The sequence below is a fragment of the Phoca vitulina genome, unplaced genomic scaffold, assembly GCF_004348235.1.
Source record: "Phoca vitulina isolate PV1807 unplaced genomic scaffold, GSC_HSeal_1.0 scaffold46, whole genome shotgun sequence".
Lineage (NCBI taxonomy): Eukaryota > Metazoa > Chordata > Mammalia > Carnivora > Phocidae > Phoca > Phoca vitulina.
In genome coordinates this window covers 10129616-10144645 of record NW_022589749.1, presented here as the reverse complement: position 1 = coordinate 10144645, position 15030 = coordinate 10129616, and the positions used below count along the sequence as shown (strand labels likewise).

The window sequence follows — 15030 nt, the reverse complement described above, 5'->3', positions numbered from 1 at the left end:
GTCTGGGATTCAGAGAAGGAAGCTCAGCTCCAGAGTACAGTGTCTGTCAAGAAAGCAGAGAGAAGGATCTGGAAGGAGGGTGTGTGTGGGGGGGGGGGGCGGCAAGAAATAAGAAATCCAGAGACCCGTCCAAGGTGTGGGGTCCAAGATGCAGGCTCCTCCTTTGTGCATGTGGGAGGGCGTGTGTGGGGAGCTCAGCTGGGAGAAGTCAGAGCTGCGGGCGGGAGCAGGGAGATCTGGCATCTCCTTGGGGAGGGGCCTGGAGCCTGACGCCGGGTGCGGGGACGCAGTGTAGCTGGTCTGACTTTCCTGAGCGCCGGCCACTCAGAAATGGTAGCACGCTGGGCCCAGCGGTCTTGTGTGTTCCACGCTGTAACTGTGCGTGGGAGGTGCCCGCCTCCATCTTCCAGATGGGGAAACCGAGGACCAGGTCAGAGGGATGAGCAGCAGTTGAACCACAGCGCAGCAGACACTGAGCACTTACCGTGGGCCGGGCACGGCGCCTAGCGCTTGCTCTCCGTAGCTCCTCGGCTCTTGACAGCGGTTCTGTAACGTGGGTACCCGTGTCAGCGCTCTTTGACGGAGAAGGAAGCTGAGTCCCAGGGAGGTTAAGCACACAGGTTAAGTTGCTCGAGGCCACAGAGCTGAGAGATGGCAGAGCCCGCCACCCCCAGGCCTCCCCTCAGCCACCCAGCCGCCTCACCTCTTCTCTGCTCAGGGGCTTCAGATGGGACGTGCACTGGACCCTGGGCTGCTCTTTCCAAAGCATCTGAGGCTGACTCCAGCCTCCCTGGTTGCCGGGTTTCTCGTGTGTGCATGCGTGTGTGTGCGCGTGTGTGTGTAGGCTGCCTCTGGGAGAATCAACCCAGAATTGGTATTGGCCTCTTGGCCTCTTGAGGCGAGGAGCTGGGACAAGACTGAAACTCATGCTCACCTTGCACCTTTTTTATCTTTTCAAAAATACAGACGTATTGCTTGTTTTAAGTTATTTTATTAATACGTTAGGAACCCCTAGGTATAGATCCCAAAGAATTAAACACACCTGCACACAAAAGCTTGTCTGTGGGTGCTCATAGCAGCTCTGTTCACAATAGCCCCACAGTGGAAGCAACTCCAGTGGATGGATAAACAGAACATGGGGTGTTCTTCCAGTGGACTATGACTCGGCCATAAGAAGGAAGGAAGCGCTGACCCCTGCTACAGCACGGATGACCCTGGAAAACACGATGCTCAGACACACAGAAGGCCACGTTACACGCCCATTTGTATGGAATGCCCAGAACAGGCAAATCTATAGAGACAGAAGCAGGTTGGCGTTGTCCAGGGTCTGGCAAGCGGGGACCGAGAGTGCGTGGTAAAAAGTATGGGTCTCTCTTCGGGGTCGAAAGAAGTGTTCTGGAACTAGAGAGCGCGGGTGGCCGTGCAGCTTTGTGAATGCGCTAAATGCGCCAAATCGTACACTTTAAAAGGGTGAACGTGTGGCCTGCAGACTGTATCTCAGTAACGAGGAGCCGTGCGTCGGGAAGGAAGGAAAGGCTGTGGCGGCCCGGCCTGGGCCAGCAGCCCGCGTGGTGGGCCGTGGTACCCCCCACCCTCCGCATCTGTCCGTCTGTGCACGCTCCTCTGCCTCCCGGTCTCCATGTCAACGGGGGATGGAAACCACGGTGTTTAACTTCAGTTACACCACCCACTCGTTTGGAACTTATGCCCGAGACATACAGACGTCTGGGCAAGCTAGTAGCTTGGCACCCCATCAAACCAGTATTCTTTAAGTGTTTGTTTGACATTTATTTAGTGGGGATGAGAAGAGACCGATATCCTATTAATAGAAGTTGTATAGAGAAACAGATTCACTTACTAATTCGTGTCCACTGACTGAAATCAGTGAGGGATCCGAGAAATTTTCAGGAAAGCCCTTCTGACTCCTCCAAAAGGTGGGTTTTATTCATTTATTTTTTCCCACACACACCCACCCCCCCCCCGGCCATTTTCCAAATCATTCAGGAGGCGTAGTGAAGATTTAGCTTTTGAAACGTCAAGGAGAGGACCTAACGTGTAACAGGATGAGTATGGTTGATGATACTGTATTGTATAATTGAAATTCACTAAGAGGATAGAACTTAAGTGTTCTCCCCCTCCCCCTCCCAAAAAAACGTAGCTCTATGAGGTGATGGATGTGCTAATTAACCCTATGGTGGGAACCCTCCCTGGTGTGTCAAACATCCTGTCTCATTCACTTTAAATATATCACCGGTTTGTCAATTATATCTCAATAAAACTGGGGAGAAAAACTTAAAGGCGTAACATGTTTTCTTTCTGTTCCTGATCATCAGCAACAAATACACCACCACGTCTTATTTGGTTTCCGTACCCCGCCCCCCCCAGACCACAACAACGACAGGTGTGCATGGAAGGCGCATGCAACAGCTCTCAGCAACGGCTTGTGTTTTATTGTGATTTCTCATCTTCCCTAAGGGATGGGCTGGTGGACTTTTTGCCTTTCGTGTGAGGGGTCATGGAGGAAACCTGGCAATATCTTCTGATTTCATTCCAGTGATGATTTGTGCCCCCCTCCCCTCCCACCTCCCCAGGTCCCTAGAGGTTCCCCGAGGAGCCAACTCACTCCTTAAGCAGATCCTGCATTCACTTTTTGGACTTTAAATGCTTTTTTTGTCAGAAAAATGATTTCCCCACGGTGCACCTCTCTGTAAGGAGTGCGCGTTTTTCTCTCGCAGCCCCCGCAGATCTCATTCTGCCGGGTTGAGTCACAGTTGACCTTCTCACCCACCAGAGGCGTCACGGTGGAGTGGAGGGGGGCCGGCCTTCAGAATCCGGCTTGCCACTGACTGGTGTGTTACCATGGCAAAGCCCCTTCCCTCCCCGCAGGTTTCCTTACCTCTGAAAAGCGGGGGTGGGGGGGGGGGGGGGGGGGGGGGGGGGAGGGGGGGGTGGAGACTTATACTGACCTCACACTGGGTTTAGAGGTTTTGTGGTGGAAGCGAAGAAACAGAACGGAGAAACCACAGGGAGCCAGGGCGTGTGTGCATGCAGTGAGCTGTGGAATTCGGTGGAACGTAGAGGAGAGAAGCTGGAGCTCCCCCCTTCTCCCCCTCCCCTGCATGCCCAGCCGGGGGCGGGGGACCTGGGACCCCTGAGACATTTTGTGCATTGCGGGTCCAAGCGTGTATATGGGGGTGTGGCTGTGGACAGGAGGGGCAGGTGCACGGCCAAGACGGAGCCTCAACTCCTGCAGGCCCGGCCCGAAGAGGACTTTGCAGAATTGGCCGCGGCTCCTCCGGGAGTGTGGGCCTGCACTGCGGAGGGTGGGCGTGTGAAAAGCTGGTCTCCCCTGCTCACAGCCACACCTCCCACTGCTGTGCCATCCCCAGTTAGATTCTCTCCCTCCTCTGAACTCTTACTGCCTGTGCCCTCATTCGGCACTCGATCACTTCTGCTGTCCCGAGCCTCCACCGAATGCCCCTCACTTTGCCTGTGCCTGTCCAGACCCTGCAAGCCTAGGCTGGTGTCCCTGGAGCTGCTGGGGCCTGGCCTCAGCTCTTGGCGGGGGTCTCTCTGGAGCTGAGGATTGGTTCCTAAAGAACCATGACTTCTACAGCCTCCAGTTGTGGCGGGTTGGTGGGGGGGCTGCCTTCTGGTCACGGTCAGGGGAAAGCCTCCCTGGCCGCTGCCCGCTACCTGGGCCCCGTATGAGGTCTGGCAAGTGCGTCAGACAAACAAGCATGTGTTGAGTTGCAAGTGTGGGCCATGGTGGGAGCCCCGGGTTGGGTGGCGGCTTTAGCGGTGCTTGTGAATTTTCTGATGTCTTGGAGGCTGATTGCACCCGGGACTCCCCAGAAATCCATTTCTCCACCTTTTCCATCATGTTGTGCGTGTTCATCTCTGGCCTCCGGATATCTGGCGGAGGTGGGTCTCCAGTTACACACCGCCCAACTGCAGGGACTTGATGGGAAGGAGAGAGTTGTCTGCATCACCCCGTGACGCTGCTCCTGACCCCGCCCCGGGCACCAGGATGCTCCCGGCTGGTGGCCAAGAGCTCTAGGCTGCCGTTCCCTACTTCTCTTCTGTTTGCCTTCCCTCTGCAGCCTGGGGTCCTGCAGTCCCATAGGTTGATAGGTGAAAAATCTCAGGGTTGAGGCCGAGCTGGGCTTCAGTGCTGAGAAAGCTCCTGTGTGCTGGGGGTGTGGGTCCTGGTTCTCTTCTGAAGCACAGGGAGCCCTGGGCAGTGTCGAGTGCATCAGCCTCTGGGACCGCATCCTGGACGGGTCCGTTTGTTGAGTGCAGACTCCTTCAGCCCAGCACCCCCTGTCCTCTCCCCTCGGCATAGCTAGGTTTCCGGTCTCTGGTGTTGCTCAGGATGAGGCCGGGCCCTGTCGATTTCCCAGCTGGGTTGCCCTGAGTGACCAGAGCAGCTGGTGTCTCACCTTCTTCCCCACTGGCTTCTCCCTGCAGGATGCTGACACGTGTGTCCTGGTCCCCAACACCCTTCCGTGTGCCTAGCAAGTCGTCCCTCCTCCTGTGGCAGGACATCGAGGGAGCCTTCTCACACGGACCCACTGGTAAGGACCGCCCACTAGCTTTGGAGTTTGGGGGTGCAGGGGCTCTCTTGCTGTTTCCTCTTCCTTAAACATCTGACTTTATCTGATTAATGGGGTAGATTGTATTAATCGATCCTCCTTCTTGCAAATATTGATTGCTCTTCACTAAGCAGGTAGGACTGATGTTCTTTCCGTGGTTCTTTAAGATCCCAGATACGATACAACCCGTTTGGATGGCCCTTGTGAGTCTCTGCTGTACAGTATGCCCTGAGGGACCTCTCTTCTCTTCTCTTGGAGCCCTTGGCCCAGCCTGGGATCCCCACTCTCAGTAAACAGGGCAGGACAGGAGTTTCAGAGTTCCTAAGCCTTGGCAGTGGGCAGGGGCTTGGGCGCTGCCTCGCCGCATTTCCCACAAGCCGTAGTCAGTGACACGGACCAAAACATGCGTGTGTTTTCATGTAAGCATTTCCCTGGATGAGAAACTGAGCGGCTGGGGCGGGGCGGGGGGGCATGGCATGTCTGAGGTCCTCCGGAGAGTTAGCGGTGGCCTAGGCGGGATCCCAGTGCTTAGCCTTTCTCTCCTGCCCTGGGTCCCCCTGGGCTTCTTGTCCATCTCATCCCATTTCCTGTCCCCGAGTCTCTGGCACAGGCCTCGCCCTGTCCCCTTCTTGTCATGCCGAGGCCTTTGGTGGGTAGAGCAGGGAAAGTGGTGTTGCCTTCTCTTGTTCTAAACTCCAACACACCCCTCTCCCTGGACGCTCATCAGCCAGTCTGAACTTTGGGGACAAGGAGGATGGATGTTCGGGGTGAAGAGGCCGGGGGGTGACACTGGTGCTCCTCCCTGGACACAGTGTGAACACACTGGCTCTGTAAGCACACGGATCCATTAGGATCCCATTTTACACAAGGAAGCTGAGGCTCAGAAGTGGCAAGTGTCTGGCCCAAGGTCACACAGCTAGTCAGGGGTGGGCTTGGGATTGGACCCCAAGTCTAGACCCTGGAGCACATGGTATGGTTTTCCAAATATGGCCCCGGCTTCCCCAAAGGATGAGGCCCAGGCTCCGCCCTTCCTTGCTTGGGGCTCCAGGTAAGCCCCTTTCCACCCCTGGGCCTCCCGTCCTTTCTGGGGAACAGGGCACAGCAGACGAGGCCTCCGCCGAGTGCCCCCCTCACTCCTGTGTTTCCATGTTGGCACCACGGGCTGTTTTCTCTGTAATTGCTCATTCTTTTCAGTTGCTGTAAAAAGGCCTCCAAGTGCTAAGAAGAGAGAGTGCTCTGTTGTATTTTTGTTTTGTTGTCTTGTTTTAATTCACTCTCCGAGAGTCTCAGAGCCTCGGTGCTGGGGTGGGTGTGGCGGAGGGCTGGCTGGGGACCGCAGGGCGCAGGAGGTCGCCCTGGCCTTGGGGCCCTGGTGAGCACTCCTCTGTCCCAGAGGCCTGAGCTCTGACAACAGCAACTTTGCTTCCTGTTTCCTTTTCCACCAAAGGCAGTTCTTTTCCTTCCGAACAACTGCATCCCCCAGTTATGGGGTTTTAGAGATGGTGGCCTTGTGGCCATCTTATCTGGGGGCACCCACTTAGCCCCAAGTGTGCTCAGGAATTCCTCTGCTTTACTCATTTATCCCGTGAACATTTACTGTGTCCCCAGGATAGACCAGGTGCCATGTTGGGGTTCCAGGCACGAAGCTGGGAACAGAAGAGGCAGGAGTCCCACCCGCGTGACGTTATACCCTGGTGTTGCCAGAAACCCGCCCCACGGTCTCACCTCTGCGTTGGCAGAGGGGAAGATCATGGTTGCCCCTACATGCCTCTGAGCTCCCCGTGGGAGTTTGTGGCCATGACAGGCCTCCGGACCACTGGGCCCCGGCTGGCATGCGTTGGGAGGGTTGGGGAGAGGCAGGCCTTCCCCGCGGCTGAGAATGTGAAGTCTCCTCCTCATCTCCGAAAGGGCTTAAGGAGCAGGGTCTATTTTTAGAGGAGCTCCTTGCTCCAAAGGAACAGGAGCCCTTCCTTCCAGGAGGTGGGGGTGGGGTGGGCGCAGGGCAGGGGGCAGCTGGAGTGCCTCAGCTCAGTCTGGCTGTGTTCTGCATCTGCTCGGCCTGGACGCAGGGCCGTCTGCAGAGAGGGTCTGCCTGAAAGAGGGGGTCCCCGCCGGGGAGAGCATCTGCCCTCAGGCACCCACCCAACTCGGGTGGAAGGTGAAGATGTTTGCCGTTCTGAGCCGGGGCTCAGAGCTTCTAGCATTTGACGGCCCCCTCTGTGGGGAGGGTCTGCAGGCCCCGGCTCCGGGTCATCACTTCCTTCCTGACTCCCCCAGCTCTCGCAGGGAGGGGTGCTTCCTGCCATTGTCTCTGTGAGGCCTCAACAAGGTCACTATCTCCTCCTGGGGAGGAAGAGAGCCGATGCCTCCGACAGGACCTCAGCCCACAGCAGCACTGACACACTTCCGTCCCCACCGCGCAGGCTGGCCTCCCAGCCTCCCCTCGGCCCAGGCTGGAGGCCCATGGCAGGGCGGGGGCTTCTGTCCTTCACCTGCAGAAGCTTAACCCTGCCTGCAGGCACGCTGGCTGCAGATGGGAGGGTTAGCGGCTCGGGGTTCCGGCCTGCGATGATCGGCATGTTGGATGGCTTAGCCGGAGTGGGAGGCCGCACCCATGAGCACGGAGGGGCAGGAGCTCACAGTCAGGAGGCAGGACTCCCGGACACTGCGTCGTGTCCTACAGCAAAGATGCTGCCCGCTTCCTGCCTTCCTTTGCTGTCCCCCTGCCGTGTCTGGGAGAGAGCTGGGCGGGATCTGAGTCCCCCACCTGTCCCCCCACGACTTCCCGCAGCCATGTTTCTTTTTCTCGTGCGGCGCCTTGACACACAGCCCACGCTGCCCAGGACCTGGGCCGCCCCCCCCCCCCCCAGCCTGCATGCAGAATGCCCTGCCGGCCTCTGGCTGTCCCGCCTCTCTGTTCTGCCGCATCTCAGGGGCCTCTCGGTGCCCAGTCCTTGGCTTTGCCTGTTGACTTAGGTGCTGCACTTCCTGAGAGTGTACTTTATTCTCAGCCAGGTGGCACAGTGCATTCCTCCGGCTTTGTTTCTGGTCGCTGCTCCCCGTCACCTGTTGAGGTTCGCACAGGGTACCAGGGCTCTCAGAGAGCCGGGCTTGAGTGCGCTCCACTCACGCACTCCGGGATCGGCAGGGCCAGGGCGAGAAGCCGCCTCCGCCTCCTTGAGGCCGTGCGAGGCCAATGGCTCCGTCTCACCCACCCTGTCCCGGCTGGGGCTCCCCTGGAGCTCTGCCCACAGGCCCTCGGCACTGGCAGCCCCCTTTCCGGCTGCATCCTGCTCCCCGTTTCCCCATCTCGGCCTTCCCTCTGTTCTGAGGACGAGCCCACTGCTGGAGTCTCTTGTACTTCCCCATGGACGGTGTCCAGTGCCCTCACCAAGGCCATGTTTGTAACCTCATCTTGCCCTACAAGGAGGCACCTGGAAGCATTTGCTTAGGAGCTGACCCTCAGACTTCCTGGGACCAGGTCCAGTCAGTGTTCTCTGGGTCATTTCCTTGCTTTGTTCCTCCACACACGTCCTGAGCTGCAAACCTGCCTAGAGAAATCACTTTGATTCCTGGAGACAGTGTCCAGAGCTTGGGATTCTCAGAAGGACTCCTGAGATGATGCCATTCAATCAAGCTGGGTTGTATGGCCCCAGACTGTTCGCTTTAGCAGCATGGTCCAACCTGCAGATGATCAAAATGTATCCATTCAATATATTGTAGTCAATGTATTCATTCAGTATTTAGCGAGTACCCACTATTCTGGAAGCTGGGTATAAAGGAATGATACAACATATAAAATCCTGGCCCTCCTGGGCATACACTCTAGTGTGGGAAGACACACAATAAACAAAGACTGTCAGATGGGGATTAATGCTAAATAAATAAATAAGAAGGCCTCTCAAGTTGGGACAGTTAAGCAAAGGCCTGAAGGAGGCGAAGGAGAGAGCCAGGAGCTTATCTCGAGGAGGAGCATCCAGGTGGGAGACAGCCTGTGCAAAGGCCTGTGGCAGGAGCTTGTCCAGGATGTCCTAGAAACTGGAGGGAAGGAGGGAGGGGACAGGTAGCACAAGAAAGGGGTTGGAGAAGTAATGAAAGCCCACATCCCGCAGGGCCATGCAAGTCTTATTGAGACTTTGACTCTGACCCCGAGCAGGATGCGGTGGTACTGAGGAGTTCGAGCATAGGAGAGCCAGGATCCCACTGAGCTTTAGAAGGTGGGTTTCTGGCTAGGGTGCTGAGAATGGACTGGGTGGGATGGAGGGAGGAAGCGGAGAGACCAACGGGGAGACTGTTGTCAGGGCCTGAGGTGGTGGAGGCTGGGCCAGCCTGGCGGCGGTGGATGTGGTAAGGGAGGTGGGTTCTAGGCATGTCTTAAAGGTAGAGCCTAAAGGGATCGCTGAGGAATCAGGCGATCCCTGTTGTGTGGGCTTGTAGAGAACAGGCTCTCACAGACTTGGAAGGACTCAGGAGGTCAGCCTTTTCACTTAACCTGTGAGGAAACTGAGCCCCAGTAAAGGAAGTTATTGCCCAAAGTCACACGGCAATCTGGTGAGCGGCAGAGCCAAGACTCGGGCGTCCGGCCCCACGACCAGTGGTTTTGTAGCTGATCTGCCAGACGGCTCTGGGCAGGGGATGTGCAGGGATTTGAGGGCTCAGGGAAGAAGGACTGGCCCCAGACACTGCAGCTGAGCATGGGGTCATCGCAGACTCCACTGGCGAGCAGAAATTCGGGGCTTCATAAGCGGACAGTTCTGGGCACACTGGGCCTTCCACTGCGTTCTCTGGGCTGGTGTTTTGACTTCAGTCGGGCAGGGGTCTTGATGGCCACATCTGAGCTCTGGGGTAGATCAGCCAACACTCCCATGCATTTTATTGAAGCCTTTTTTGAGCTTCTACCAAGTGCCAGGCCAGAGCTAAGATGTGCTTGCTCTCGAGGAGCTCACAGTTCAGGGGAGACAGACAAGTGAACCCAGATGCCCCTGTGACAGTGGGGAGCTGTCCACCTGCAGGGGATCCAAGGTCAGGCACTGAGCAGCCTCTGCACCCTCCCAAGATACCCCAGTGAACCCAAGCCAGACTCCGTCCGCACACCACAGGGGTCTGGTTAAGTCCCTGATCCATCTTATAACAAAGGGGATCAGGAGGGTGGGTGGGGGCTGGGATCCCACTGCCCTACAGCTGTCACCTAAAACAGGTTTCGCTTAAACAGTGAGGACCCAGCCGCACCCTGACCTTGATTATACTCACTGAGGGGCAACCTTGCACTTCACTGCTGGGACTGCTGTGTGCTTCTTTGTGAGCAGCTAACAGGCTGCTGACATTTTTTTTTTTTTAGTTTGCAAGCCCACTCTAATGGCCAGCTCTAAGTCACTTGCGGCCTTCGCGATACAGAGCAAGGCCTGTCAAGTTCCCAGCTCTGCATGGGATGATCTGGGTATCGTCTTTTTTTTTTTTTTTTTTAAGATTTTGTTTATTTATTTGACAGAGAGCGAGCACAAGCAGGGGGAGCAGCAGAGGGAGAGAGAGAAGCTGGCTCTCCGCTGAGCAAGGAGCCCGATGCGGGGCTCGATCCCAGGACCCTGGGATCATGACCTGAGCTTATGGCAGACACGTAACCTATTGAGCCACCCAAGCGCGCCGGGTGTCGTCTTTAGACTCCTTAGCGCGAAGGTTGCCTGGGGAAGGTAAAGAGATTTTGCTTTGGCTCCCTTTGGAGAAGCTGAATCTATTAAGGCCAAAGCGGGGAGATTCAGTTTGAATTTTCCTCCCGCCTTTTCACTTGCCCTGTCCCCATCACAACGAATGTACCAGTGAGGAATGACAACTTGGAAATTGCTTCCCCTGATTGATTTATGGGCCGTCTGCAGAAACAGTTCTCATTGCCCCGGGCTCTGGTCAGTGCCCTGGGACCCCAGGTGACCGTGGGGCAGGGCTAACAAGAACGCGGTGCCCGGAGGTGGGAGATCCAGCTGGACGCTGAAGAGAGGCGCGAGGCCCCATGGGCTGGGTGTCTGGCCAGCTTCTGTCCTTTGGTTGGCGTCTTCCTCGGAGGCCAGAGGAGGGGGGAGGGCGGCAAGGAAACCCAGGCACATGCTCCCGAGTTCCGTCCTTCCCTACCGTGCGCCGCAGTCTGACATGGTATGCCAGGGATCTCCCCGCAGTCCTGCCGTGCTTCTCACGGTCAGAGCCTCCTCTAGCGCAAGGGGTTCGGTGCAGTTCCCACACATAGCTGTTGGGGTTCAGGATTCACGCTTCCCCTCTGGGCTCCATCTTCCCGAAGAAAGGGGGTTTGTTGGTGTGTTCTCAGCCAGCAGCTTTCTAGGAGGTGGGTTCCCAGACGGGAGGCACGGCCTGAGGTTGGGCCATCATTTAACCAACATGTATTAAGCACCTTCTGTATGCCTGAGCTGTGCTGTGTGCCAGAGGTAAACATAAATCCGAGTTGTGCTTCGAGGGGCTTGGAAGGAGAGCCTTGCCTCCCCTCTTCCCTCTAGCGGAGCTGAGCCTCCTTCACGTTCCAAATACTCTTGGGAAACACCGCGCACTCACTCCCCAGTGCTTTACCGTGAATAAGCTTATGAAAATGGAACTGAGCAGGTGAGGATGAGAGGAGAGGGCATCTCAGCAGGAGGGACAGCTCTTACATGACGGGTTGCCCCAGCGCCAGCCCGTCCCACGCTCTACTCCTGCCTCAAGGGGACATCTGAGGTCAGGGCCAGGTTTTCTTCAACCACTAAAGCATCTCGCAGAGATGGCCTAGATTTGGAGACTGACCAGAGGAAAGAGAGCAAATGAGAAAACCAGAGCAGAGCACCTCACACGGCACCTGGCACTTAGTAGGTGCTCATTAAATGAACATCCTTGCCTGACACAAGCAATCAGAGTTGGCCACGGATCCCAGGGGTTGTGGCTGCCTGGGGACCGTGGCTGAGCCCCTCGTTGGCGGAGCCCTCGGATCCACATCTGTGTGGGGCTGGGGGCTTGCAAGGGAATGGTTCCTTCTGTCTCTGAGGCCAGGAAAGGCTTCTGGAACTGGGGACTCTGGAGCTACGGAGGCAGAGTTTGAAGGGGGTGTTTGAGGACGCACTTGCCCCAGGTGAGGCAGCCCGAGTCCTCTCTCCTACCAAAGAATGGCCCGTGCTGTGCTGGCCCCTAAGTCCTGTGTCTGACACAGGAAGCTGGGGACAGGCCTGGCTTGGAGAAGTGGCAAGCCGGCAGAATGCTACCGGGTGGTGACCAGGGCTGCCCAGCTTGCCCCTCCCACAGGCAGCTGGGACTCCCCCTACTCTGTCTCCCCAAGTGCCCTGGGCTTATACTCCTCTGCTTTTGCCTAGCGTGGTGATTTTTTCGCAACTTGCCTGGGATATAATTTATATGGCATACAACTCACCCATTTAAAATGTACAATTCAATGATATTTCATATCTTCCCAGACTTATGCAACCGTCAGAAAATTTTAGAACATTTTTGTCACTCTGAAAAGAAACCCGTACCCCTTTGCTGTCACTCCCTTCCCACACCCCTGGCAGCCATTGGTGTGGTTTCTGTCCTTATGGATTCGCCTGCTCTGGACATTTCGTGTCATGGGATCAGACACCGTGTGGCCTTTAGTGACCGGATTCTCTCACGCTGTATCATGATTGCAGGCTCGTGCAGGTTGGGGCAGGTGTCCATGCCTCACTGTTCTTTTGGCCGAGTAATAGCCATTGTATGGATAGGTTTTGTTTATCCACTCATCCGTTGATGGACATTTACCTTTTTTCCCACCACAATCATTTTTTTTTTCTTGCAATCACGAATAATCCCACTGTGAACGTTCATGTACAGGTTTTTGTGCGGACTTCTGTTTCATTCCTCCTGAGTATGTACCTAGGAGTGGAGTCACTGGGTCCTAGGGTAACTCTGTCTTTCTCTAACATTTTGAGGAACTGCTAGACTTTTCCAAAGTGGCTGTCCCATTTTACAGAGCATTTTTTTTTTTTTAAATAATGATAGACATGGAGAGTTGGGTAGTGTGGTGGTTAATGCAGACTCCAGAGCTAAAGTGCTGGGTTCAGATCCCGGCTGGGAGATGGGGCAGGTCCCTTCACCTCTCTGAGACTCAGTTTCCCCATCTATAAGATGGGGACAGTATTAGGACCTACTGCATGTTGCCATGGGAAGTAGACCAGTGACTTCTGGAAGTGCTCAGGAAGGGCTGTGTCTGTGTTAGCTGTTATCATTATTTTTCCCTAGACTGTGGGTGCTGGGCACATAGTAGGTGCTGGGCACACAGTAGGTGCTCTGCCAGGGATGTTTTGAAGGATACGGAATTTGCCTTCAGGGTGCCCCCTTTTGTCTTCTTCTTTTTTTTTTTTTTTTTAAGATTTTATTTATTTGACAGAGAGAGACACAGCGAGAGAGGGAACACAAGCAGGGGGAGTGGGAGAGGGAGAAGCAGGCTCCCCGCGGAGCAGGGAGCCTGATGTGGGGCTTGATCCCAGGACCCTGGGATCGTGACCTGAGCCGAAGGCAGACGCTTAATGACTGAGCCACCCAGGCGCCCCCCCTTTTGTCTTCTGATCACCCCTGGGGAAAGCTCCCGTCAGCTGTCAGTGCTTTGTACCCTGCGAATCTCTTTCTTCACCCGGAGGGGCTGGCGTAGGGCAGGGTGGGCCCTGGAGCAGCTCCAGCTCCAAGAGGCATGAAGCCAAGGCACACAGGGAGTCCTTGGAGTCAGGACTCGAGATTCAGGAGTGGTTTGAGCAATTCAGAAGCTGCTGCGCTTGGGAGGCAAGACCCAACCCCATGGTGGTGGACCCTGCTCCTCTCTGCACCCTGGCTCCTGCCCTGCGACCAGCCATGAGGAAGGAGCCCAGATCCCCACCAGGAGCCCCACAGAGGAGCAGCCCCGTGCTTGGAGGCATCCTCGGAAGCTTCCCCAGGCCCGCCCTCACCGGGCCCCAGGCAGAGACAGGCCTGCTCCCTCCCCCGGCTGGAGCCCCTGCAGAGTGGCAGCTCCCCAGCCTGGCAGCACCAGCCCAGCACCTGCCCAGACAGCGAGGCAGAGTCAGAGAGCACCCAGGCCTGTCGCTTGCCCTGATTGCCGAAGGGAGTCCACAGGGTATGGGGTTCCATTCTTTAAAAAGTTTTTTTGGATGGGCAAAAGGGAGTTAGGCCGTATAAAAGTCCACCAACACAGAGTCGAGACAAACCTTGGATTTCAAGTCCGACTCCATCACCAACTGCGGTGTTGTCTTGAGCAGGGGGTTCAGCTGCCTGGAGGCTTCATGTCTTCATCTGTGGAAGGGACAGGTTGTGACGTCTACCTTGTCTGCTGACTGCAGTTAAACAGTCTTGTGTAGGGTGCTCCGAGGGGAGCACCTGGCTCTCTGGTCACTCCACAAATGGGGATTCTTTCCCTTCTTGTGGGGAGGTACTCCTGGGGAAACAGGGCCCTGGGCTCCTCTGGGGAGGCCCAGAATGGGCCAGGGCTCCTGGGAAGGAGGGCAGGGTAGTCAGACAAAAGTCAGGCCAGGGGCTAAAGATCTAGGCAGGGAGGAGGTGTCAGGGACCAGCCCGGAGTCCCTGTCAGAGGACACCCCGCTCAGGCCACAGATACAGCCAGTGAGTCTCCTCAATCTCGTGCTCAAAGGCCCTGCTCCTGAGATCTGTGATAGGGCCCAGTGCCTTCTTAGCCTGACTCCATCTCACCACCCCTGACCCTGCACTCCTGCCCCTGGGACTTCTTGCCATTCCCCAGACATACCATGCACTGTGAGTACTAAAGCCACTGGCTCATGCTGGTCCATGTGCCCTTCCCCCTTCTCTCCTGGTAAACTCCTATGCATCCTTCAAAGCCCAACCAAAATGCCCCCTCTCCTATGAAATCAGGCAGTCAGCTGGTGCCTTTGCCTTCTCTCTGCTCCAGCCTCACTCTGTGCCCTTCCTCTGTTAATACACCAGGTGCTCCAATGAGTGCCTGTCCTCCATCCCAGAGGGCGAGTCCTTCTTCCAGGACACTGAAGCTGAGGAGCACCAGCAGCCCACCGGTTCCCCTAAGGTGCCTGCTTCTTCTTCCCCAATCAGCCAGGTTGTCTCCGAGTCGTCCTCCCTTCCAGGAGGGGGGAAGTGGCCAGGGAAGTGGGAGACCGTGTACGCGCTTCCACTATGAGCCATGCTCTCTTGTCCAGGTGCGGGGTGGGGTGGGGAGGACGGGAGGGCGTGTCCCTGCGACCTTGGTGTGGGGGTGACCTGCTTTTTGTGAGCGTGTGTCCGGGAACCACAGAGCCCGCGTGCCTGCTCCCTTTGAGTCTCCCTTCTGTCTCTGAGCTGATTAATGTGCTGACGTCCGTCAGGAGCTCACGTCACTTTTGGTCTCCCTGCAGCCCGGCAGCTGCGATGCGTTGCTTTGGACTTGTCCCCTGCATCGCAACGGAGGGCCGAGGCTGGC

At 56.4% G+C, this 15030-nt stretch overlaps 1 protein-coding gene across 2 annotated transcripts in view; it reads left to right on the top strand.

Moving 5' to 3' along the window:
- Nucleotides 1–15030, top strand: part of PITPNM2 (phosphatidylinositol transfer protein membrane associated 2) — a 132657-nt gene that overhangs the window by 25784 nt on the left and 91843 nt on the right. For both annotated transcript variants that reach the window (XM_032431225.1, XM_032431221.1), the window contains exon 2: nucleotides 4471–4577. The gene's annotated coding sequence lies outside the window, so the exon portion shown is untranslated. The remainder of the gene's footprint in view (nucleotides 1–4470; nucleotides 4578–15030) is intronic.